A 27,661-nucleotide genomic window follows, 5' to 3' on the forward strand; every position below is an offset into this window, starting at 1 on the left:
TAAGTTTTACTTTATTTTATTATCTAAATATTTGTTCTTGATAAATCCTCTAATTTAAAATTTGTTGATAGGTTTGTAAGAAAAAGTAAGATAATACTTATTTCAAACCCCAAAAAAGAGATAATAATGTTATTAGCTCACTCAAATTCGTCGGTTCTGGTAGTTTTTTTTTTTTCATAAAATGTACGCTTCCTTTTCTGAATATGACAAAAGTCCAGTAGGTATAGGTCTGTTAAATATGGCCTGTTAAACAAAATTAACATTATTTAAAAGAATTTTTATTCTGATATCCTTCTTTTCGGATCATCTGAAGGAAACTCACTCATTTGTTTAATCATCTATAAGAAAGATACAATGTACAACGCAGTTACTGAAGCAGTTTTAAAGCCTTGTAGCAATGGAAATTTATAAATGATAATTTTACTACTTTAAATTTAGTGTTAAAATGGAGCTAATTATTCATATTTTATAACAAAAAATAAAAATATTATATTTTTAAATAAAATACAAATATTTACTATTAAAAATTTTCAATCGATTTGTACAAATATTTATTTGTTCATACAATAATTACCTTATAATAAAATCATACTAAAATAAACTATAATAAAATTATTCTTTATTCGAATGGAATTTTTTAATCAACAGGACTTCTCTGACTAATATCGCTTAATATTCTATAGACCATATCGTTTAATATTCTATAGTATAGCTAAAAAAATCCTTTACAGAGCTACAAAATCTCCTTCAAACTTAGAACATGAGCCAACTGCTCATGCCATGCGCTACGTTTAAACAAGAATACGATCCCCTGCACAATCCTTCGTAAAAACTTAAAGATAGGAACAACGTATTGTGTTATTTATTGATAAACCCGTGCATTATCATTCGATTCATTTAAATCAACCTCCTTGATATAGTGGTTAATAAAATGTGAACACAGTTGAAGACTACAAAAAATAAACTGATAAACGCAAAGTCAAATATGGCAACACCCCTTGAGGACTGAAATAGCTAGAAGATAATAAATAGTGACAATGATGATAATAATACATAACCCTATATTTTCCATCAAAATTGAAAAAAATCAGTTTTTTCCTCGTTTGAAGAGTAAGTTCTCTCACTTAAGACAACATTAATATTTTCTAAAAATACTACTTACTTTTTAAAACATATTTCTCCATTTTATTTGTTGTGACTTGTTTTCGAATACATATTATATATGAATAATCTTTTATAGTAATAAATTTGGAAAAATTTTAAATTTAACCTATTTATTTTCACTAAAAAAAATAATATTTAAATCAAACATGGATCACTAGTTTTACAAGATTTTAAAAACCATAAATTAAATTTGATTTTGATCATATAACAGTGTTCTATTTAAAATCGCAAACCATCAATCAGCATTCTGTGAAATTTGAGTTGACTCTCCTTTTACTCCACGTTTTACTGGAATGGATTCATCCAACATCTGACTATCGTGCCAATTTAATAGAGTATTATCTCGTTAGCCATAAGAAATAACACTCAGTGTTCAAAGATCAGATCGCTCAGTGATCTATCTCCGAAAAGATGGTGTTCCTACAAAAGGAGCGTGTTTTCGTATTGAGTACAGACCTCAATACTGATGATAACTTACAAATTCAGAAAACCGGTTCTATTAATGACAAGGGCCACAATATATCGAGAACAGTATTGAATGCCGATACAGTCGCTGCATACAGTCTCCGATTAACTGCCTCGTAAAAACAAAATCAATTAGAGGTTTATCAGCTGAAAATAATTTGCTGAAATCAACCATTTATCGGTAAATGGTTGAACAGTTGGTTACAACATTACAACATTGATTAAACAGTTACATTAACTGTAAAAAACAGTTAAACCAACGATCACATCAAATTCAAACAGATCATCGACTTGTTGATCCCGGCTAGAATATTTTCATCAATTTTGTCGGTTCTGGATGAGGGGATTCATGTTATGGACTCGATATTTTTTTTTGACGAAACGTGGAGGTCTTTTCGAAAGGGCTTGTAAACAGTAGGATTCAGAGAGCAGAGAATCCCCACTTGTGTCATGAAAATTCATTGTACCAGCTAAAAATAGGCGTCTATTGTCTGATATTATGAAAAAAATTGTTGATCCTATTCCCTTTGAGTACACTATTAATGCAGAATACTTTATTGCGATTTATTGCGCTATTGGAAGGGAAAAATCGATACTGTTGGTTACAATATGACAGCCCAAAGACACGCTAAGTAAATTCAACAACTTCTTTCACTAACTAATCAGTAATAGCACCATTTGTCTTGACTTATGGCCACCCGAAATCTCTAAATTTGTCACCGCCAGATTGTTTGTTCGGGTTTACCTCAAAGAAGAAGCCTTTTGAAGCAAACCATGAACACTAGAACAAGTGAAGGTCAATATCGAAGAAGCTGTACTAAGCATTCAGTCCAAAATCTGAAAACAGTCGCAAGAAACGCAGTGAAAAGGGTGGAAGCGTATATTCTTAATGATGGTGGCCACTTTCACCATTCATTCTAAAATTTAAGATGTTACACAATTTGACAATAATACGTATTTAATAACTTACTCGGGCATTTTCATTTAAGTATGCAAACTGACATAAGGCTATGATTTGATGGTTTGCGTTTGATATGAAACACTGCATAAATAATAATTCTACAAATTCAAAAATCTCTATAATTTTTTTGAGATTAAATTACAAAACAAGATTTTAACCACAAAAGATGAATTTAAAACATAACATCATTAATGAACAATAATGTATGTTCATTTGTTTGAGCCTCAGAAATATTCTTCCGGAGTACAGTAAACTTCATTAGGAGCACTCACAGATTTCATAATAGAAAGGCAGTTCATTTAGGATCTAATGAAAAACTTTCTTGATATCTACAACCTTTTAATGATAATTAGAATTTTTCAAAATATGTTTCCTTCTCAGTTAGTTGAGGCACTTTTAAGGAATTGCATTTGTATAACCCAAATTTTAATTTACAAATACTATCGATGAACTACTACTTGAACTTCAGTAGTGTTTAACGTAAGAAGTCGGTATAATCTGTAATTTAAGATTTACCCATGTTACTCTTTACCATGCGAACATTTCGACAGTAGTTTTTGAAATGTAGTACCATATTTAGAAGTCACCTCCTTCATAGTAAATTTCATGATGTTTCGACCAGTTGTTTAAAACACTAAGGAAAATACATACGTTCTTCCTTTTGAAGTAAGTTGTGCAAATGCCCAGGTAGTAGGAGAAAAATGGCGAATCTCATCGAAGCGTTCAGTTGAAATAGTAGAAATCTCAACATCGTAAGAATTAAAGAGATAAACTTAGAATCAAATTCTGCGTTTTAAGATCGTGGATGTCTAATAATTTATATCACTTTGGGCAGTTATGTATTATTAATAATGAGGCCCTGGATTGATCTATAAAGAGGTGCTTAGAAAATATTTGATGGAGTCTTTTTATCTGACGGAAAATATTCATTCATTAAAAATACAAATATTTAAAAAAAATATTATTCTAGAGTAATTCCTTCACAAAAATATAAGTGTTTTTACTACTAAAAACACTTAACAAGTGTTAAGTGTGATTTCTGTTGATATTCTTTTTAACAAGAATAAAAGAATATCAACAGATTACATTCATCTTAAAAAAAAGAATAGACCAAATATAATTAGTAGATCTCGATCAACATTTTTATTATGAATTTAGAACTTTTTTCTCCGCCACTCTGATTACAATACATTGCAAATGGTGTTAACCCTAAGGACTATTTATTTGTTTTAGGACCTAGCCCACCGGGTTGGTCTAGTGATGAACGCGTCATCGCAATCAGCTGATTTCGAAGTTGAGTTCTAAGGTTCAAATCCTAGTGAAGGTAGAAGGTAGGTCGTGGATTCCGGTGTTCTTCGGTGGTTGTGTTTCAATTAACCACACATCTCAGGAATGGTAGACCTGAGACTGTACAAGACTACACTTCATTTACAGTCATACATAACATCCTCATTCATCCTCTGAAGTAAGATCTAACGATGGTTCCGGAGGCTAAACAGAAAAAAGAGGACTTAAGCCTAACCCTGGTCAATAAAGAAAATTTTTTCGCAAAAATAAACAGATGATTGTTAATTTTATTTTATCGCAAAGATGTGTAGGATTCAAATACCGATCTGACTTTTCTGCTAGCAGATCTTCAGACGACAGATTAAGGCATGCGGTTTATTTGAGCATAATCGTTAAGGAAATTTGATTTGATTAAAAGAATTAATCTAACTGTAGACAAATATTCAGATTACAGTCAGACAATAATTCCTGAATAATTAAATTTCAAATTAATTGTGTGAAGAAATTTGTGATGCACAAATTCGAAAAGGTTTTCGTATAAGCTACACGATGAACATCAAAAATCCCAATTTAAAAAAAATAAAATTAACTAAAATCTGAAATACTTCATCAAGTATTAAAATCCTTGATGAAATGACGTTAAATTTCTTTTGAGTCTACTTTCAATCATTTGTTTTTATGATCGCGTATGACTTGTAAAACGTTTGTAGGTAAAATCAGATTTGAAAAGAATTTTTGTGTAAAACTCAGTTTTAAAATACAAAATTTGCGGATAATTTAAAAATTATGCATTTCGTTATGACTAGTTTATCTTTATACTGTGTAAAATAATGTTAGTTACTCATTATTATGGGACTTTTCGTTACTTATTAAATCAACACCTCTTGACTTCTTATTGACTTCCTCGTATATATTCTGCACGGTTCCTTTTAAGGAACGGATTGGAAGTATATATGTTTAGAGGCAGACGACACCTACTACTATTAAGTTTCACATTCTATTGCGCTGTTGTAAACGTCCATTTAATGACATAACCCATTGTTCATATACAATCATAGTAGATATTGAATGTAAATGTTTTTATTGTTAGCTATTATCGAAGCCTAACACCTTTGTTTTCTAACACGTATTATTCTAATTTGCGGGAACTACTAAAGTAGCAGCCCATCTTTAACATGAAAAGCAGCGTTTAAAATTTCAAAGTTTTTTTTTTAAATTTAAAAGTTTTAAAACATTTTTTTTTTCACGCATCAAGAAATTCATGAAAAAAAATTAATTGTAGAAGCGACTGCAAATTAACTTTGAAGTTATATAAAATTGTTATAAAAGTTTTAGACATTATAGAGATGCCGATAAAGATAATATTCTATTAAGTGATCTCTAGACGGCAATCTTTTTCTGTTTTTGGACTGCACATTTTCCTGATTCTAGCTTAGAAGTAATTTGGCAAAGTAAATTTGGCACGTTTGTCGTATATTTGAGTTGCTATATTAAAGCATTATGTTAACTTATAATTTTTATCGACTGCAATTTACCACTAGCAGACTCAAATTTATACTGAGTAAATAACTTACTCAAGATATTAAACTTTTATAAATATTTGTGATGTAAGTTCTGTTAATAATATACACAATATATTTGGTAGGATTGTAAACTCGGTCGGATGTTTAATATCATCCAGCTTTTTATGTAATAAGAAGAAATTAAAATAAGAATTACTTGCATAAATTAGATTTTGTTGACTCCATCCAATATTGGAGCAAGATAATTGCTCCAATATAACATGTTTAAATGTTATACTAATTAGCTGTCGGTATGATTTGAAATTTTGACGAGTTTTCTATCCGAGTTGCTACAATAGATAATAATTTTTATTAGGGAAGATGTAGTTTAATAAATTTCTGTGTCCCTCAAATCCTAGAACAAGAATAATACTTCTATGCGAAACATTATGATATGGGCATTACATACGATATGAGCGTCCCCCGGAAGCTTTTGTCTCAAGTTGTTCTCGTATGAGAGGTTCCATAGGAGTAAAGTCATGTAACCGGCAATAGCTACTGCGTGCTGTCTAGTGTTTGATGGTCGAGACCACAGTTTAATATATGTGGCGACTTACCAGGCGTTCCTAGATACTCTGGAAAGGAAGCAGAAGTCGACGTTAGGGCGGGTGAGACACCATTTCTGGCATGCGGGGTGTGGATCCCGTAGATATAAACCGAATGGTTTCTCGAATGGCACTGAAAAAGGCACCAGGGATTGACCAACTTGACCCGGATATTTTCTATCATCTGCTGCCTGTCATAACAGAGCCGCTTGGCAGGCTGTTCTCGGGGTACCTTAACTGGGGCGGCTTTCCTACTTGCTGAAAGGTGGCATTGGTGAGGGTGCTCTTAAAATCAGGAAAGGATCCTAGTGAGATTGGTAGTTATCGATCCATCAGCCTCTTGCCGGTTATCGGTAATTTGCTGGAAAGGCTAGTTGTGGAACAGCTCTGGGAAAACATCGATATGGTCTGTGTTATAAATCGAGGCCAGTGTGACTTCATGAAAGGGTTTGGCACCGAGGATTGCAACTTAAATGTTCTTACGGAGGTGGAAATATGTAAATATATTTTGGCAATTTTTATTGACAGAGGCAGCATTTCCTTCCTTGTGTTAAAGTTCTGTCCTCTATTAGTTGAAACACCGCAATGTTTCCGTAGCCCTACAGACCGTAGTACGTGACTACTTGTCTAACCGCACGGCTCTGATTAAAGATGCACATCTAGTTGTTGAAAATCCGTTACCAGGGGAAACCAGCAGGGTTCCGTTCTCGGTCCCTTGCTGTGGAACCTGGTCTTTGACGGATTTCTGGGATTGATAATCCCATACGGGGTCACAGCCCAGGCTTTCGCCGATGACTGTCTTCTATTAGTTCATGGTAACTCACGACTCAGCTAGAAGATCGAGCGTAGGCAGCTTTATCAACCGCAGAGGGCTGGATGGACATTCAAAATTTAAAGATTTCTGTGACCAAGACAAAGTATCTGCTTCTCAAGGGTGCAGACAAATTATCGTACAGTCGGAACCCCCACATTAAGTATAAAGGCTGTGTAATCAGCCTTTATACTTTAAATACCAAGGTGTTTTGTTTGATGAGAAGTTGCTATTTAGAACCACATTAAGCATGTGGCGGCGGACGCTATCTCAGTGATTTACAAACTTCGGAGGATTGTTCGGAAAAACTACGGGTTGTCGGGCCATCAATTGTACATGGTGTACCAGGTTTCTTTTAAAGCATGACCTCTTACACGGCGCCCGTTTGGACGCATTGGTTTGATATGAATAGAGAATTTCTTCAACATTTAAGGAGTGCCCAGCGCAGACTCTTAATTGTATGCAGTGGATCACGCACTTCCAATGCCAAATTGTTTTTAAAACAACCTCCTACGACGCTACCACCGTATTGGGAAAGGCTCTCCCAATCGATTTAGTGGTGAAAGTTCGGGCAGCCATGTAGAGATTACGAAGAGGTCGGGAGGCCGAGGTATTTGGGATGCGATTTTGAGCCGGGCCTGTACGGGAACGGTGATCACAATGCACCGGGTCTAAATTTCGAACAGTTACCCATCTCCCGCCTGCGGAAGAGGGTGCAGAGCCTCGTAATGGATGCATGGCAGCTGGAATGGCACACCACGACTTAGGGAAGATCCTTGTATAACTGTATACAGGATTTGGGTGGATGGTATGCCTCGATCGTTTTTATGGGCAACGGGTACCTGCTCATCAACCACGCTACCATGAACCAAAATCTGTTTCGGTTCCGCCTGGCAGCTGATGGGCTGTGCGTTTGCGAGGAGGTCAGATCAAATGAACACCTGATATTTGACTGCCCTGCTCTTGAGGGGCCCTGGAACTTAGGTCAAGGAAAAATTGGCCACTCACAAGCTGTGAGTCAATGTGGCGAGAGCCGCATTGTCGAACTTGTGGGATTTGCTTAATGCCGTTCCTTTTTTCAACTGACATCAGCAGTTTACCTAAGAGAAAAGACTCCTACCGCACTGCTGTGGGAAGCTAACCTAGAGATATATCTGGCTTACCACCTGCCAATTACGGCTCCAAGTGCCTTAATATGGTGGACAGGTACTTGCTGGCATTCAGCGACATAGGCGTGGCAGCGAATTGCTGTCTAGACGAAATAAATTTTATGGATGTCATATATATTTTTAGTATTGAAGGGAAGCGCCTACTCATTTTAGTAAATATATGACAAGTGAGTGGTTGGGACACGTAAGCCGGTGTTGTATGGCACCGCGCTTAGTTCGCTTACGCTGTTAGGTAAGCTGTAGGAGATATTTAGGATACTGGCCGCTAAACTGTTCGAGGCTCAGTTGCCGTCTGTGGTAGAGACATTCGGTCTTGTTCTTTAGGGCAACCAAATGGGGTGGTGGCGGGAGAAATGCCAAGCAAACCAATAGGTATACTGTGTCATAAGTTCGGATGAAGTAAATAAGATCAATAACATTAATGAAATTCTCAATCGTCATACTATTTATTTTTTATTTTGATTTATAAAGATATTGTAACAAGACCGGTATAGCGAGCCTGAGTAACGGATGGCTACCAATTATTGTGAAAGTAGTATTAATATAATAATTCGAAGAATCCAGAAAAAGACAAAAAGGAAAACCCTTTTTGTAAAGAATAGGTCCGTTTTACAATTGTCTTTTGTTATACTGCCCGCTAACACACAATGAGCACCTGTTATACGGTTAGAGACCAGGTTTGGAAATCATGGGAACAAAGTCTCGGTCAACTATTCTCACGCTTCGACTTGGGTCCGGTCCGACAGGTAAAGAGACTAGCATTATAATTAGCTCTGGAAGACCAGCAAAAAATCAATTCGGCGGAGTTCTGCGAACCAGTCTAGCGAGACGTACGACGTCGGTCTAGCGTGGAGAGTCACACGTGTGAGTCTGCGAGACGCCAGTCCAGCGAGGAAAGTATCCACTTCAATACGATTAAGGTGACGCCACGAGTAATTCCAGTGACCAAGAAATACTAACGGTGAGTTTTAGTGTAGTAAAACTATAAGTGTATAAGTGAAAGAAATAATGTAAAATTCATAAACTGTTAGGGTAGACAACAAAAGGGATTTGCAAGTGAATTTTATAAGATTGTTTGTTAATATAAAACTTGTGGTTAAAAAAGATTAAAACTAGCGGTTTCTTTTGTTAATTAGTCTGAATACTAGTTTTCTGTTTATATACCTGGGATAAATTCCGAACGATTATTTATTTTAAATTGTGTTATGATGAAAGGTATTTATTTTTATTTTTATATTTCCTGTTTAGCTTTCGGTGATTACCTTTCAGATAATATTTCAAAGGATGAATGAGGTTGATATTTATGAGTGTAAATGAAGTGTAGTCTTGTACAGTATCAGTTCGACCATTCCTGAGATGTGTGATTAATTGAAATCCAACCACCAAAGAACACCGGTATCCACGATCTTTTATTTAAATCCGTGTAAAAATAACTGAATTTACTAGGACTTAAACGCTGGAACTCTGGATTTCGAAATCAGCTGATTTGGGAAGGCGCGTTCATCATTAGATCAACCGGATGGGTTAACCGGTATTTATTACTATTTACATTACTATCACTATTTTATGTGTAATATTTTGATTGTTAATCTTTGTTGTGTATCTTATGTGTTTTTCTCTGTTTTCATGTCATGCTTACTGTTTTGATTACGTTATGTCATGTAATTATCGTTTACTACTATTATCTTGACTGTTATTGTGGTTGTAATTACTATATTAATATTTGTACTCATTAACTGTTTTATTATTGTCATTTATTATTATTAATGTATTTATCACCATTGTTATTATTATTAATTTGCCTGGTTGTAATTTGAACATTTTAAACCAATAAACTGTAATTATATAAACATTCTAAATTGTTAACAATGTCTCAATATCCTGATCGAGCCGCGGAACACGCGACAGTATATTCGCGTATAAACATTGTTTTCTAAATTTAAATAGTGTTTTACTTTACATACGAGTATTTCATGTTGTTTTTGTTCAGTCATTTATGAAAATTTAAATACGTAAAAACCGAATCAAAAAAAAATACATTTTCTAAACCTCATCTGCGACCATCTTCAGTGACTCACTAAAGTTGGTTTTTTTATTCAATGACAGCGACTAGTCACTGACAAGGCAGAGTGTTTTAAAAACATACTTATTAAATTCGATTCGGTTGATCGTTTAAAATTTATAGTTTTTAATAATAATGCTAATAATTATAATAATAATACTTATATATTTACAAAACTTTCTTGCCACTCCTTTTATTTTTTTTTACATATAAAATACTTATGCATAATCTTGGCAATGATAAGTATACTGCCTAGTACCGTAACCAAGTCGGAAACAAATTCACAGACGTACCGACGACAGAAGAAAGAGACTGTCAAGAAGACATGCATCGATGCAAGCAGCTCTAAGATCGGAAATAGAGCAGCAATTCTCCTTTTACTTTTTGTAGTAACGGTAGTCTCTTCTTTTCTATGTTTTCAAATTGATTTGAAGACGTCCTGTTCTGTACTGTTTATAGACTACGATCTGTTTTACCTGTTTCCGAAATAGCTGCGTCTCTGTCGACTGTCTCGTTGATGCAATACAGTGCCAACATCCAACCCCTTGAAACTAATTATATTTAAAATAATTGCTCTGTTTCCTTTTTTTACTCACTGCGGTATAATCACAGCGTTTTGAGACACATTACTAACCGGAAATTTAAATGTGAATTAATTACAGTAAATTAACACGCTAAGCAGTACTATATAGTCACATTTGGATCCGGTATTTACATCGCATGATAATAAAAACTCATTTGTTAAAATATTCTTCCATCATAACGACTTACACATTTTTATTTTGTTTAAGTTTATTATTAATCCTCCTTTATAGAGTCTAAACCTTCTAATCTACAGCTAACAGGTTCAAATTCCGTTCACCCTTGATATTTTTCAAAAACTACAAAATTTCTATACCGCATTACCACCCGAAATCTTAAAGCTCATATGGTAAAATAATCATAAAAGTCTTAACTAGCAGATCATTAAAAAATCTTAATACAAGTATTTACAAATAATTTTTAACAAGTGAATCATCTGTTGAAATGACAAACTTACTAATTATTATGTCTTATAGTTGTACTGACGTAATTAATATAGAACAAAAAATTAGTGCAAAATAAATTTCGCTTTTCTCTCTATCTCTCTCTCTCTCTCTCTCTCTCTCTCTCTCTCTCTCTCTCTCTCTGTATGCACATGTATATATACATATATAAATTTTACAGGTATTCTTAGACAACTCACAGAATAATTTGCTTACTTTATAATAAATAATTTCTTAAAATTGTGTTTGAGCATGTTAGTCTTCAGAGTTAATAGAGAGATTATTACGAAATAATCAGAGAATGTTATTACGGAACTTATCATCAAGCAAAATAAACAGTAGCGGGATTACAGAAGGTCGAAGTCCATCGCAGAAGTTAAAGAGAAAGTGCAAAATGAAATTTAAAAAAAACGTTTCATTTCACAAGGTTATGAAGTCAGCTTAATAAACTTTACTTCAATACTGCTTTTGTAACAAATTTAAATAATACTTTACGCTTTTTATTAAATAATATATTGATTGTATATCTTTTATGGATCTGAAGTCAGAAAGCCGTAAGCTAAATATTTTATTATGCATAAATTACTAATATTACATAGGATGTGTTTTGTGATGATTTTGTTACATGGTATCGTTAAACCTTTTATTTTACTGTTAAATGTTTTTTAACCTTTGTTTTTTCTCTCTTTATAACAGCTAAATATTTTCAAAAAACTGCTTTCCAAGAATATTAATAGAAGACAACGCCTTTTATGGCTAATGAATAAGTAAAAATGTTGATGTTATTATAACAAAACACGTTTACATTTTTTTACATATAAAATTTGATTTATGAAAAGATTTATAGCTGAAATATGGAAATCGTCCAGGATTATTAGTGCAGTGAATAAAAATAAAACGAAGAAAAATATATGTATGAGTACATAAAATAAACTAAAAAAAAAATAGCTTAAGTACATTATTAGTTGCAGTAATTTATTTACTTTGAAATAATTAGAAATTAAAATGCACTGTATATTACATTGCAAGTGATAAAATAATATTTTATTTTAGTTACTAAAAATGTTTCAGTGTTTTAAAAAATATTTCCAAATAAGGTAAAATATATTCCAAACACATTTACGCATGCGCCCACATACACAATCATATTTAAATAAACTAATATACATAAAGCAGTATTTTTCCTTGATATATATATATATATATATATATATATATATATATATATATATTTATTTATATATATATATATATTTATATATTATTTATATATATATTGCATCAGTTGTTTTTTTTTGCGTCTGAACTGAGATAACAATCATTTATCAGAAGTGAGTGGCTGAAACTTGGCCAGTTTCCTAGGTTCATTTTGAACTATAGATTTCATTTTATTGTCGATTATTCGCTATCAGAGTAGACAAATTTGGAGGAGTTGATTTGCATCAACTCGATGTAGGAACAGAGGTCGCTAGCTGAGCATACGTTGTTTTTGCCCTTGGTTTGCGGCTGTTTACAATCTTTTTGACCTTAAAATTGCTAACCTTCTATAAGGTTTTAACTTCCTTAGGTTTTAAACTTTCTTGAGCGGCATGAAAGCTGTTTTTTGCAGTTGATGCAGACTAAATGATCCTTGCATGGTTCCTCTTCATAAGTCTCCTCACCATACACGCATATTTGCTTTTCTCTCATCGAACGGCGGTGTGGCCAAATCGCTGGTACCTGAAGCATTGCACGAGTTGCAGCAAGAAAGCTTGCACATCCAGACAGTGTATACCAGCGCGCACTTTCTCCGGCATGGTCGGTCTATTAAAAGTATGATATGAGAGGTAGAAAGTATTCCCTGCCCTCTATTAAGTAAAATTATGAATCGGCACTCTATTACTCCCTGCGGTTACAACTCCTCCATCATTTCTTGTCAGTTAAGAAGGTCTCGACAAACCACAAAACCCTTTGAGGTACTGAGGGTACTGTGAGAATCGACGCATACAGGAAACTGACCTATTTTCTTTAATAGTTTTTTAAAGAATTTTCTGCTACTGGATGTCGTTGATCACCTAGACGTAAAGACCGTTGAAAGTTTATTATTTTTTTTTATTAGGCCTCTAGAGCAATTAGTTATTTTGTGAGCTATAAGAAAAGGGCTTACCCTCACGAAATTACCATCCTTTCTCATAATTACCGGATACTTAGGTCTGGGTGAACTGTTCTTGAAGACAGCTTTCTGCGGACTCTTCGCCACATGTCGTGTTCTTCCTGATTCACGTTTCTTCTTCCGTTTCGCTTCCGGCGTCACGGCTGGTTCTAAACGAGGATGTTTACGTGAAGCCTCTACCTCGACAGATTATTCAACATGCATGAAATTTTGATCCCTTCTGTAGCAAGACTTGCCGCCGGGTTACACCCTCATTCCAGAACTACCAAACCTGTAGGTCAGCCCAGTACTCTGGTGGAACCGGCATATTTTCTGGCAGAGAGCGGATGCGCAGTCTTTGCACTGACTCCAATCCCCTACCACCGAAGCTTTTAGGGCTCCCACGCAGCGACAATATGGGCACCTTATTATATGTTTGCATCTCGGGACGCGTATGGACAACGGAATGTAGTGTTTGTTGCACCTGCAATCACATTGGTCCTGGTATCACATCCCAGCCCTGAAGGTGGTATAAGTCCACTTCCAAAATATTTTTCAAATCTGCATGTTCTGCAGATGGCCAAAAAATGTATTCCTTATAGTGTCCTGTAAATGTAAGGCAAAGAGTTATCATTCTTTTGAAAGAATGATAACATTTCCGAGAAAAATACTCGGATCTACGTTTGCCAGCTACATGTACTGTAGTCACGTACAACTGTTAGCACCGTGGACATGAACTTAGAAGGTATGTTCCAGAAGTGGAGATTATCTTCCTTAGGGCATTATTATTACTATTTTTAACATTATTAAGGCTTCTTAATTTTTGTAAATTTAAAAAAAAAAATTCATTCCTGTATTTCATTCTAATTTTCTTAAAATCCATCAGTAAATGGATGAGTCATAATTTATAAATCTCTTGGCTACACTGCTAAAAATAGTTTTATTAAAAATAAATATCCCAAGATTAAATATTCATTTCTCCCAAATAGTTTTCATCATGATTTTTAATCTACTGTTTACTTATTTTTGTTCGTTAAATCGACACAATATAAAAATAGTTTTTCATTAGTTAAGGCTTAGAATGTTTTGTAAGACATACATCTTAATGTATTTTTCTTTTGAAATTTTATTTTATTTATTTACACACACACACACACGCACAAATATAATGTAAAACGCACATAAAAATAATGTTCTATTAATATTTAAAGACTTTTATTTAAATATTCAAAGACCTTAAGCCAATTTTAGCTTATTGAGGAGTTTGTTTATAGAACCTCTTGATTCTCAAAAAAAAAGTTTTAAAAACCACAGAATGATAAAATTATTTTTATAGAATGAAATAATGATTTTTAAAGAAAACGTCTTTTTTCAGTTTATAACTGATTTATGTTCTGGAAGATCGAAGCTATGAAGTACACACAAAAAAGTTCCTAATATTCTACATTTAGCTATTTTAAAATTAAATTAGAAAATTCATAATCGAATTTAATTGGAAAGAAACGATTTTAAAAATAAGACTTTCTAATAAATATACATTAATTAATTTTCATATTATACAGGAAATCAAAATACGTCGAAAACTTAATTAACGTCCAATAACGCGCCTAAAGTAAACTGTACTAAGCCGTTTTGAATAGGTTCCAAGCCTATACAACTTTTCAAAAAAGAATATCTTTCTCTAATCCGAATTAATCGTTAGCAATAAATAGAGTTGTTTTAGTGCAGAGAATTTTTATATGGAAGAGCAATAGTCTTTTGAACATTTTTTGGAGTGACTGTACCTGACAAATTTTTAAATGTATTGTTTTTTTTAAATATACTAGTTTGTGACGGTTCCTTTTCATAAACTTTGTCTAGCGTTTATTTAAAAGTATGTATTATTTCTCTTGGCCTAAATGGTTTATGTTTGGAGTGTCGCTTTATATGGAAGTGAAGCTTGGACAATCGGAGTATCTGAGAAGAAAAGATTAGAAGCTTTTGAAATGTGGTGCTATAGGAGAATGTTAAAAATCAGATGGGTGGATAAAGTGACAAATGAAGAGGTATTGCGGCAAATAGATGAAGAAAGAAGCATTTGGAAAAATATAGTTAAAAGAAGAGACAGACTTATAGGCCACATACTAAGGCATCCTGGAATAGTCGCTTTAATATTGGAAGGACAGGTAGAAGGGAAAAATTGTGTTGGCAGGCCACGTTTGGAATATGTAAAACAAATTGTTAGGGATGTAGGATGTAGAGGGTATACTGAAATGAAACGACTAGCACTAGATAGGGAATCTTGGAGAGTTGCATCAAACCAGTCAAATGACTGAAGACAAAAAAAAATGGTTTATTAGGTAGTCAGTAGCGAAAAGGCAGGTTACATATTAAGTAATCTGTAACTTCATAAATAAAATCCCTATTATTATTTTTTTTACGGTTGAAAAACTCTTTTAAAGTGTTGTGCGAAGTTTTTGCCTTTCCTTCGAACTTCTGGCTCCCTTACTATTGTTACAATGTTTTTAATCTTCGAACAGCTGTTCAAGATATTTTTAAAATTTCGCAATATTCTATAACAAAAAATCGGTAGCAATAAATGGAGATAGGCTATCAAACAGGTAGGCTATCAAACAAATATCTTCTATAGACTGAAAGATTTCAGTGATCAGTGTTTTTTTTTTTAATTCCTTCAGTCATCTTATTAAAAGTAACCTGTTACTGTTACTGGTTATTAAAAGTCGATTAGATTTTAAGAGAAAATCAATTCGCAAATTTGTCAAAGTATCTTTTTATGTTTTCAGAAATTAACAGGGCAAAAATTAAGACAGAATTTTTATTTATAACTGAAGTTTTCAACTAGTTTGATTCTCGTTTAATTTTACTGAAGTATTCTACGTTATTTCCAGTTTCAATATCTGACACAAGGGGGTAGACTAATTGTACTTAATCCAGGACTAATAACCATATGTATGTTGCCTATTAATTCTACTAGAATTTACAATTTAAGAATTAATTTTAGTTATTTATATTATAGGTTCAAGACTGAATTCCATGTACGTAAAATTACGTTGAATTTCTTTTGTAGCAAAAATTTCCAACGCTTCCAAGGTTATATTTCTACTTATAGGCAAATATGTTACATTGGTTCTCCTATTGACAGTTTTCCTAAATTTTTAATTATACAATATTATTAGGGCATTCTACCCCTAAAGTTTTGAATCTGGATTCTTACAATTGGTTATTTAGGTTAAACTTTTCTCTAGCCGTAAATATGTTGCTTAGGGAATCAATTAAGGTTGAAATAATCAAAAATAGCTCCAAAATTTCAACTGTCCCAGTTTGACTGGGACTTTATTTAGAAATAAAACAAATAAAAATTAGTTACATTAAGAAGAAATCCACTGACACAATTAAACATTGAATAAGAAACAAAAACGTGATACTGAAATATCACAGAATTATAAAAATGTAATAAAAGTTTTTTATTACATAAGACAAGATTAATCTAATTACAATTTAACAAAGTAAATAATAACGATTAATCCTATTTTCCTCATTTCCATCTTAGAGGGACAATTAATTTACTAAATATATTTAACTAAAATAAAACAATAGAAAATCTAGCAAAAAGGGTTGCAGATTCAGCCTTCTCATTACACAAATTTCGTTGTAATAAAAGGTAATTCTGAAAATAACAAGGAACTAAGTACCCCAAGCTACGTAAATCTGTACTTATTGTCTACTCTAAGATTAAAAAAGTGAAATGTTAATTATTATAGCTCAAACAATATTTATAACAATTCTGTAATTCAATTATAAAATAGTAATCATTTACTCATAAAGAATAAATCGGTTAGAAAAGATAGTAAAAGTATTTTGAAGAAAAAACCTATCAGATAATAATAGATTAAAATCACCACCACTGGTGTTATTAGTTGTCTGATTCTTGATTAAACAAATCTATTTATCCTAAATTGCAGTAACGATAATAATAAAATTAAATTAAATAATATCAATAATAAAATGTTATTATTCTTGAAATTTAATGAAAAATTTAACTTATTTTCGGCTAAAAAACGATTTACGCAACAAAACTTACTTTGTTATAAAATGAGTTTGGAAATTTTATAGAATATGTTAAAAAACAAACATTTCTCAATTCTAGAAAATAAAATATACACACCCATAATTTTTGGTCCCTATTCTAATGATCAAATTTTTTTTTTTATAATTTGCCTTTTTATTATTGAAATAAAAAACTACTCGATAATGAAACAACTAAGACATAAAATTCAATCGTAGGCAAGTATATCGCCAATTTATTTTAATATAGTTTAACGTATACTGATGTGATACTAAAAGTTCATATGTCTAGGCCTCATTAGGGAATCTCATAAAATATTTATTTGGGGGAGGGTCATCACATAATGCCGATGACTTGTTTATGTTATGAGAAAATTATACAGCCGTTCTGGGGCAGACTTTCCAATTTAAGAAGACGTAGGTGCAATCATCCGTATGCATATTAGGAAATAAGATGTTCTACACCTACTTTACATATTTTCATATCAGATTAAGAATTAAAGTTCTTTGAAAGTAAATTTTACTATTTTTTTAAAGTATATAATTAAGTTATCCGAATTGTTGTAATATTAATTTTCCTGACTGAAAAAAAAATTAAAAACAATTTTTAGAGTAATTAAAAATAAGTAGGTAAAAAATAATACCTGAAGAAGTAGCAACGTTGTTACTGTCTATTTTAGTTACACAACTTTATATCCGTTGTTTGAATTATCTTATAATACTAACGAAAAACTACGCGACGAAAAAGTCAGTGTCCACTTGTGAAACAATAGGAAGAATTAAGTTCTATACAGAGTTATACAATGCGTTAATTATATAAGTTTTTACGTACTCGTATATACTCATAATTGTACATTTCGTAATCAGTTAGTTGAAAACTTACATAAATGTTAACTGATAAGACCTTAGTCTCCATTAAGGGTATCATTTAAGGAAAAACATATACGAGCCACAATTATATAAATTGCAAGCAAAGTTTAAAAAGTGAATTACAGTTTTTTTCCAATTTCATGTTTTATTCTTTTAATCATTAAAATTACACTTTATATAAATAAGTAATTTTTTGTAATAAATGTAATCTATATACATAGATCTATCTATCTTGCAAAATTTACAATAAATACTCTAAAAATACTTTGCAATTTTGTAGTAAGTATTACATGTCATTTGTTCAGATTTCGATAATCGGCTTCTAAAAACAGACACATATCATGTGAATAAAAAATTTATTACCCTAAATGATATCCTTAATTAAGTTAAAAGTCGTATCAGTTCACTTTTATATAAGTTTACTGATTATGAATCGAAATGAATCTTGATCTATAAAATTATTTTGAATGACTACAAGGTTATTTAATTAGTAAAACCTTAGAAATTTATAAAGTAACTACTCTTTCGTAAAAAAAAGAAGAAAATGCTGAAGGCATAAAATCAGAATTAGCACTACACGGAATTACCAGAACACGCAATCTTTCTCCAGGAAAGTTTTGCGGCTTGAACAGTTACTCTTTAATATAGAATCCAAATATCCTATTTTTTTGAATAGTTAACCTCCAAGTCAAACTAAAAAAATCACGTTCAAGAAAGTTGAAAATTCGTAAAAGTTGCATGTTACATAAGGGAAACTGAGCGACTAGGTCAGATTCTGAAAAACATTCGACATAATTGAAATCCCACAGAGGATACATGAATCGATCCGAACGGGTGTTCAGCTCCTTTTAACTTGGAGGTCCGGAACGTGATGATGTGAAGATCTGTTTAAATAATCTTTCTCATAACTGAATTAAAAAAGCATTATGATAGAAAAAACTGACGTACGTTTGGAAAGCTTGTAAAAGATACATTATTTTTCAAAACAAAGAACCTATTGAGAAAGAAAAGAACGGAATCTACAAATACGAGTTTTATACACAGAATAACTTATATCATTGACATGACCACTAAAATTATTAACATTTATTCTGATAAACAAATTATCACTATGGTAAACTGCTGTCCAAAGACTTAGGAATAACAAAGCAATAGAAGAAATTAATTATATCGGTTATTTATTGCAGACCGATAACACACGAGCGGAGTGACTATTTTTGTTGGAACTACCATTCCAACAAAACATCAACAATTTAAAATTTTTGCTGGAGCTACCACCACGGAGTTAACGGACGGGAAGCGTCTCGGCCTTTCATCCGATGGTCCCGGGTTCGAATCCCGGTCAGGCATGACATTTTTCATATATCTATATTTATTTACACTCTAATGAATTAGTGTTAAAATGTGCTTGTTAGATCTAAACATCTTCACTCGAAGACTGTTGTCGTAAAGGAATTTTTTTTCTCAATCAACCCTGAACATACGTAAGCAGCTTAAGGCTGTATCTAACAATTTGCTCTCCTTCCATTCTGAAGAACTGATATCTATAATACATCTACAATGTAGATGTAATAGCTAAAAATTGTATATAACCTACAATCAAAGCTACATACCGAATAATTTATATGTTTCCTAAATATTCTACTTTTCGTGCATCATTAAATGACATATTATTACTTCATTTCATTATAATTATATTTTTGCTAATTTATTTTTCGTCCTGTTGAACAATTACCTCCAAACTTCCTACGAATCATCTTTCCTCAGGTAGGTAGAAATATTGATATAAGTCGGAGACGACAACCCATTTCTAGCGTATTATGAAAGTCAATGTGATCAGAGTACCTGCGTAAAACGTGGGTAAATTATTTAAATATATTTATTTGTTTGTATTTCTCTTGCATGTTTTACAAATATTTTAAGTAATAATAAATTTACCGCTAGTCATCATAAAAAATATATTATCCCTGTGTTTATATTACACGATAGTTAATATTGGTTTTAAACGGAACGCTGTACTCTGTTAAGGATTAGAAGCTGACGTGATTTGTAGTAATGGATGACAGAAAATAATCCTGGATGCGGTAATAACACGTGCCCTTTTTTATGGGACACAGCTGTTGGCCGGTTAGGTGGCTGTTCTCTCTTGCCAGACCTGTTCAAGTACTTGTAGGACGCCCTTGAAAATTATTTCTATTGAAACAGTCGGGTTTTTTTATTTAGAGAAACAATAAGCTTATAGTTCTGTAATCAATACTAAAATCAGCTTTACTTCTGTTCTCGAATTATTTTTTAGTAATTTTAAAAAACTGCGTTGATTAATATTTACACATTACTCACTAGGTGGTCGGTTTGTTTCATTTACTTGTGTGCATATGGTCTGTATTCAAATAAAATGTATATCGTTTAAGGTAGGTTATCAACATTATTTTTTTATTAATCTACAGAATGCAGTATATTTAGGATAGATCATATATTACGCAGTAAACTCCCTATAACAGAGCTATTCACAACAAGAGGTTTTCTGTGAAGAAAGAACTGGCTGGTGTCACAATTCCAACATCAAAGTACAGCTTGTTTGTTCAACGGTGGCGGTTAGATATTTGTATGCACCGTAACATTGCAGCAATAGTTTGTGGTGGGGATAAACAACTTTTCAATTGAAATCAAAACTCCGAGCGTAAAACATCGTGTTTACGCACTTTTCTAAAAACATTGTATAGGTTATTTATAAACAATAACTGGATTTAATACTTACATAGTCTACCTTTGTTCGCAGCTGTTATTTGTTAATAATTGTATAACTTGTTCGTGTTGTTAAAGAAGTTATTTTTTAAGTAACTTTATTTGAATTGTTCGTAAATTTAATTTATTGTAATGTAAACATAAATCCATAATGTCGTCAAAGACCGGTAAAATTGGGGGAAAAATGATTATCAAAAGTCAGACTCGAGCAGTTATTCTCAATATTTATAATTTTATGAAGAAAGAAGCCGAAGGACAAGCAAAAAATTTAAACCAAATTCAGACTCGTATTTCTGTGTTTCCATTAGTTTCCTTCAGGGCGTTTTAATTCACAAGAACAACAACATGAGTACTCCTCGTAAAAAAACGGCCAAGGAAGAAGTTGAAAACTGACCTGAACGATTTAAACAAAGATGTTATTCGGAGGACGGTGAATGACTTTCACTTATGGCATGGAGAACGCCCCTCTCTGAGAAAAGTTTGCCAGTAGTAAAAGTGCAAATAACGTTTGAATGGGACATTTGGGCTCGTCGTGTAGTCTGGTGAAAAAAAGCTGAATATAACAAAAAATTCTGATTGAGAATAATGATGTACGAGATAAAAGGTTGCATTATCTGCCTCCATATACACGTAGATGAAACCTGTATACATTTTTCCCGTACGAAGGGTCAAGCATGGACCGATGGTTCTTCAGATGAGCAGAAACTTCCCGTTTCTAAAGGGAGTCTAGCAATAACAGTTAATGCGGGAGGAAAAGACGGTTTTATCGAAAATACTGTATTGATATTTAAGTCAGCTCAAAAAACGAGCGATTTCCATGATGATATGAATTTTAATGATTTTCAAAAATGAATTGTCTCTCAATTGCTACTGAATCTGTCACCGGGATCTGTAATAGTCATGGATAATGTACCGTACCACAATGTTCAAATAAATCCAGCCCCTGATTCAAATTCAAATAACAAGTCATGATCGACTTGTTCATTAAAATCAAGATATTATTTTCGCATGAAATTTTCAAACCTCAATTTTTATTACGCTGATAAAACTACATAAACCGCGATTTAAAACATACAAAGTAGATTCTTTGTTTGCTGAAAAAGGATATACTGTGGTCAGATTACCACCTTACCATCCCGATTTAAATTCTATTGAGAATGTCTGGACATGTGTTAAAAGAATGTAATATTCAATTTAGAAGGCACAACAGAGGTGGCGGAAGAATAATTTAGAAAAATAACTGTAAACTTCTGGAAGGCAGCTTGCAAAACTGTGGAAAATTGTGAGACAAATTATTTAAAACTTGAACCGACGTTAGACGAAATTTCCGAGCGTTTTATTGTAAAACTACATGAAACTGATTTCAGTTCCGACAGTTCCATGACGATAATGATGACGAAGAGAAAGACATACTGAGTGGAGTTAAAGAAACAGTGTAACTTGGAAAAAAATTAAATATGCTGTGTTAATTTAGCGAATCTGGTAAAACATATTTATGGAACCAATTTGGAAATGGTGTAATATTATAATGTAATTAATTTTGGAATTACGGTAAGTCGTTGGTTTTTTAATAAGTTCATTTTTTACATTACTATAAGTATCATGATTTTGTAATGATTTTTTTGTTGTTATTATTTCGCTGACAAATTAGATTCTATTGATATCAAATGAGTTAAGATATGATAACTTAATGAGTTAAGTTATTTATTAGATGATTTATAGCGTATGGTTTGTTTAATATGTTTGATTTGCGTATAGTGTCGTTAATTGTATACGTTGAATATGTGGTAATCATTTTCAGGAAAAAAATAATCACGAATTAATGTAGCTAAATGTAATCACGATCATGTAGCTAAATATGAAACTAAAATTATGCATAGTTAAGAAAAAATCAAAGAGCTTTGTTTTACTGAAGTAGATTTATGATTAGCTTCTGAAGTGTAATAATATATATTAGGGTCATAAGGAACTTTGGCAAAGGCGAAATTTATGGAACCCAGTGTTTTTAGCTACAATTGTAGATGAAGGTTTGCTCTCGGTATTCCTTACTGCAAATCGAAACTCTGTTACTGGATCGAGACATCTAAGAGTTTGCGAAGCTCATTCGCCTACACTTGCCAAACGAACTGTATTTCAGGGTATTTTAGATAACGTACACGTTCTCCATTTTATAAAAAGAATTCTTATAACAGCCAAAAAGTATGTGTCTACAAATACATACGGCGTATGATTATAAATAGTTGTTAGTAATAATGGGCGCGTCATTTTTTTTAGAGTTAATGATCAAAGTATCTCAATTCTGAATAGAGACGAGTTACACTAGATCAGAACTGCTTGTGTACTCCTTTCTCTTATAAATAAGTCCTTGAATGTATCGATTGAATAAAAATTACTTTCGTAAAATTTGTAAGCAAATTTCTTGAATTTTATAAATAAACAAATGAACTTTAAGAACTGGCCTACAATTCATCATCGTAATACACCTCTCTGCTTCGCTTAGCCCATCAGATTTGCCTACATTAGGTAGTATAACAACTCATTAGATGATGCGTACAGAACATATGTGTAGTTCTCATTAAGAAATTCTTAGAATTTTGTAACTTGTCCAGCTTTATAGGTAATCTATGGCTAAAAATACGGTACCATTGAATTAATCTTTCATCATTGTCTTGTGCTAAGGGCATCTATGATAACTCAGAACCGTGTGGTATACATAAGTGGGCAGTAGAAGAGTGCAATTTGACTTTTACGGTTAAGTTACTGTTACTATTGAACTCATGATTCGGATTCAGTAATTACTGTATTTTTGTGTAATACTACAATTCATTAAGTTCGGTACTTACTGTACGTATAAGTTTTTTTTTCAATTATGTTAAAGCTAGTTTTTTTTTTTAATTTTGTCTAGTAAACGTAAAATTGTTATCGAAGAAAAAATTAAAATCATTCAGAAAATAAGATGAAAATAAAAAAAGTTGATGTTTGACCTAGATTTAAATTTTAATTCAATAGATACATAAATATTTAATACAATATAATAATATATAATATTTTTTGAATACAATACATTAATATTTTAATAATAGATTTTAGATTTTGCCCAATTTTAATTTGCCCTAAATTTTTAAAAACGTAACTATTACCTGTAAAGTACTAAAATACAAATCTGTGTGGATCTCCGACCTTCGAACACGTAATATGACAATGGGATAGTGAATAAAAAATTAAAAATAACAACTTCTTTTACTGGTGGATGTGCAGCACGTTCAGACATCTAAGAACTCACACAAATTAAAATTGTCTTTATACTCGCTATCCCTACAAGTGTACCGCTATCGACGGAACAGAACGGCTATTACAGAAGGAAGATGCTTCTTCGTCTCATTGGAGAAAGAGAAAATTATAAGATAGTATTTAACCAACATTATGCAATCTGCATTTTCAAAAAACTTGAGACCTGGTCACAGTTCAAACAATAAAACATTCAGTTCACCACACCGGTCTTACTACGCAAAGAAGTTTCTGGATAAGATAACCAAAATTACGGTCTTCTTCTTAACGAATGATTTAAACAATTTAATGTACCACTGTACCTTCAAATATATTTGTGTGATACTGACAAATACCCAAATTCTGATGCTTAGGTAGTAACAGTATCCAGATTTATTGGTAATATCCTCACTTATTTAACCAAGATATTGAAGAAAACGAAGAAACTGAGTGAGAAATTCTGCCACCAACATTCAAACAAAGTTTTTACGCTCTTACACTTGTTTTCAAGTATTTTAAATTCCAAATTATTGACTTCTCTTTGCAGACAGTAAGTACTGAATACAGAAAATGTGACTGAAGAAGATTATGACCGACCAAAACATAAACAATCAAAAATTACAAGTTACTTCAGTAATAACTTGTTTCTTGTAACCTCAGTAACAATAATCTTTTGTGAAAAGTACCAAAGTTAGTGAAGACAATCAATATAAAGTATAGGAATTTTTTTTTAACAAATTGGGGTTCTTAAATTAAAATGTTTATAAATAAATTTTATGTAAAATTAATTTTTTTGTGTTTTTCAGCACGCTGTGTGTAATTTTAAATATGTAAAGTGTAGTGCTAATTATCTGTTTGAAAAATAATTCTTTGAAAATACTCGTAAGTAAATTTACATTCCTACAATTTTTAAATATATTTTTAATTTAGCCTAATTTTATTTATTTTTTAGACATTCGAACGATTTGAACAATAGTATGACACTTAAAAATATGTTTTAATTTTAAAATGCAAATATTATGAATCTAACGAATTTCTCTATAATATAGACATTTTTCGGACACGTCAAATTCGTTACAGAGAATTTATTGCATATATAAAACTGGTTCATTTAAATTGATATTATGACGAGGTTTTATAACAATTAAATGTGCCGCAATATCTTTTAAAATACTTGGAAACAAGCCAAATAATAAAAAATTTGTTTGAATGCTGGCGGAAAAATTTCTGACTCAGATTTTCATCTTTACTATCCGGATGTCTTAGAATGGGTTAGGATGCCTTCAACAACATTATCATCAGTAAATTCAGTTACTGTTACTTCCTAGTCATCAGAGTTTGAATAAGACTCCCCGACGGGGAGTCTTATTCTTTAAGACGTGGGGGGTTGTCGTCCCCACGGGACTAGCCTCTGCAGCTTTTCTTCCCACTACACACTTAGCTGCAGAATACTTTACACTATACACGTATACTACACCAAGAACACTACACGAATTACAACATATACATTTACTCAATTACACAACAACATCCAACACTATTTTCTCTTTCATTTACACTCGGTGGTGTTGCGACATCTTACGAAACGCAACCGTAACCTAAAGAGGGAACTATCGTGCCGATGGGTGAATGGCTCTACGAAGTGAGTCTCGAACGATGTTCTTTGGGCACCAGAGCAAACCCAGTTGTATTTAGCTCTAGCTCTAGCTCTAGTACTCGTGCGCTCTGCTGGAGTGGTCTATTATATCGCCGGTTCTCGTGGGACCAAAATTTCAGTTCCTTCAGCAAATTCTATGATGGTTGGTGGTCCATCTGAAAAAACCACCAATTTAAGTCTAGTGAAAAGGCCTCGGTCAGCTTCGTCTGACGAGGATAATTTTGCTACAGCGGATGAGGACGGGGTCAGGAGCAAAAATGTTCGCTTTGTTGTTATTAGACATAATCAGGAAAGTGACTCCCTTCAAAGGGTATCACCTTTCCTGATTAACAAATGCGTCACAGGATGTATTGGTTCTCCGAAGAACATTAGAAAATTACGCGATGGGACAATTCTCGTGGAAACATATAAATTAGCAGAGTCGCTCCCTATTACGTCTGACCAATATGGGCGGCATAATCGTAAGTACGACATGCCACAAGACCCTAAATACCAGCCGAGGAGTAATTTTTTGTGGTGACCTTCTGGAAATGGATTTACGGGAAATTGCTGATGAACTTCGTACTCAAGGTATTGTAGAAGTCAAACGTATGATGAAACGGCAGAACGGAACAGAAGAACCAATACCGTCCCTTATACTGACGTTCAGTCTTCCTGTTCCCCCAGAGAAGATTAAAGTGGGTTACCTCTCCGTTCGGGTTCGCCCATTCATACCCAACCCACGGCGGTGTTTCAGATGCCAAAGGTACGGTCACACTACAACATCTTGCTCGAGGACGGAGACCTGTGCTCGATGTGCTACCGAAGGTCACAATGACACTAACTGCGAGGAAAGTGAAAAATGTGCGAACCGCAGTGGTTCACATACAGCCCGCTCCCGAGATTGCCCATCCTTTAAGGAAGAAAAGGCAAATCTCAAGATCTGTACTGAGCAGAAACTATCTTTCCCGACTGCACGCAAGGAATATAGAAAGATAGTTAAGAGGAATTCATGGACGAAATATGTGAACACCATCTCACGTACTACTCCCACGACTACTGTGTGGAAAAAAATCCATGCAATTTTCAGATCGCCAAGGCAATCTATTCTCCGTCTCATTGATGAAGGAGAACTCCTTTCATCATCTTCGGCTGTAGCAAATACTTTAGCAAAATCTTTCTGCTCGGTGTCTCTCACTTCATCATATAGTAACGACTTTGAGAGGTTCAAGGCACGGATAGAAATATTGGCGTTAAACATTGGTGATTCGGTTGGTGAATTGAACACTCCATTCTTATTAAAAGAATTGTTGCACGCACTTAAGAACTCACGTGACACTTCCCCTGGACCAGACAACGTTCGCCTTTGTATGCTTTCACACCTTCCTAACTCAGCACTACAACATCTTTTGAATATTTACAATGGTTTATTCTCCGAACAAGCCTTTCCAGCCGGCTGGTCAGAAGAATTTATTATAGCAGTACTAAAGCCTGGTAAAGACAAAACCGATCCCTCAAGCTACCGCTCTATTTCTTTAACAAGCGTGATGTGTAAAATAATGGAGAATGGTAAACCACAGGCTTGCATGGTACTTGGAGAAACATAGCTTTCTTTCTTCGGAACAGTGTGGTTTCCGACAAGGACGATCTTCCATTGACCATTTAGTGTCAATGGAAACAGCCATAAAAAACGCCTTCCTGAACCGCCAACACCTCGTTGCTATCTTCTTCGATATAAAAAAGGCGTACGACACAGCCTGGCGACGTGGTATTCTTAATACCCTCAAGATATGGGGAATCAAGGGCAATATGCCTGCTTTTATCCGGGGATTCTTAAATCACCAAACGTTTCGTGTTCATGTAGACGATTCACTTTCAGACAGTGTCGTCTCGGAA

Source organism: Lycorma delicatula, chromosome 1 (genome assembly GCF_047948215.1).
Source record: "Lycorma delicatula isolate Av1 chromosome 1, ASM4794821v1, whole genome shotgun sequence".
NCBI classification, from domain to species: Eukaryota; Metazoa; Arthropoda; class Insecta; order Hemiptera; family Fulgoridae; genus Lycorma; species Lycorma delicatula.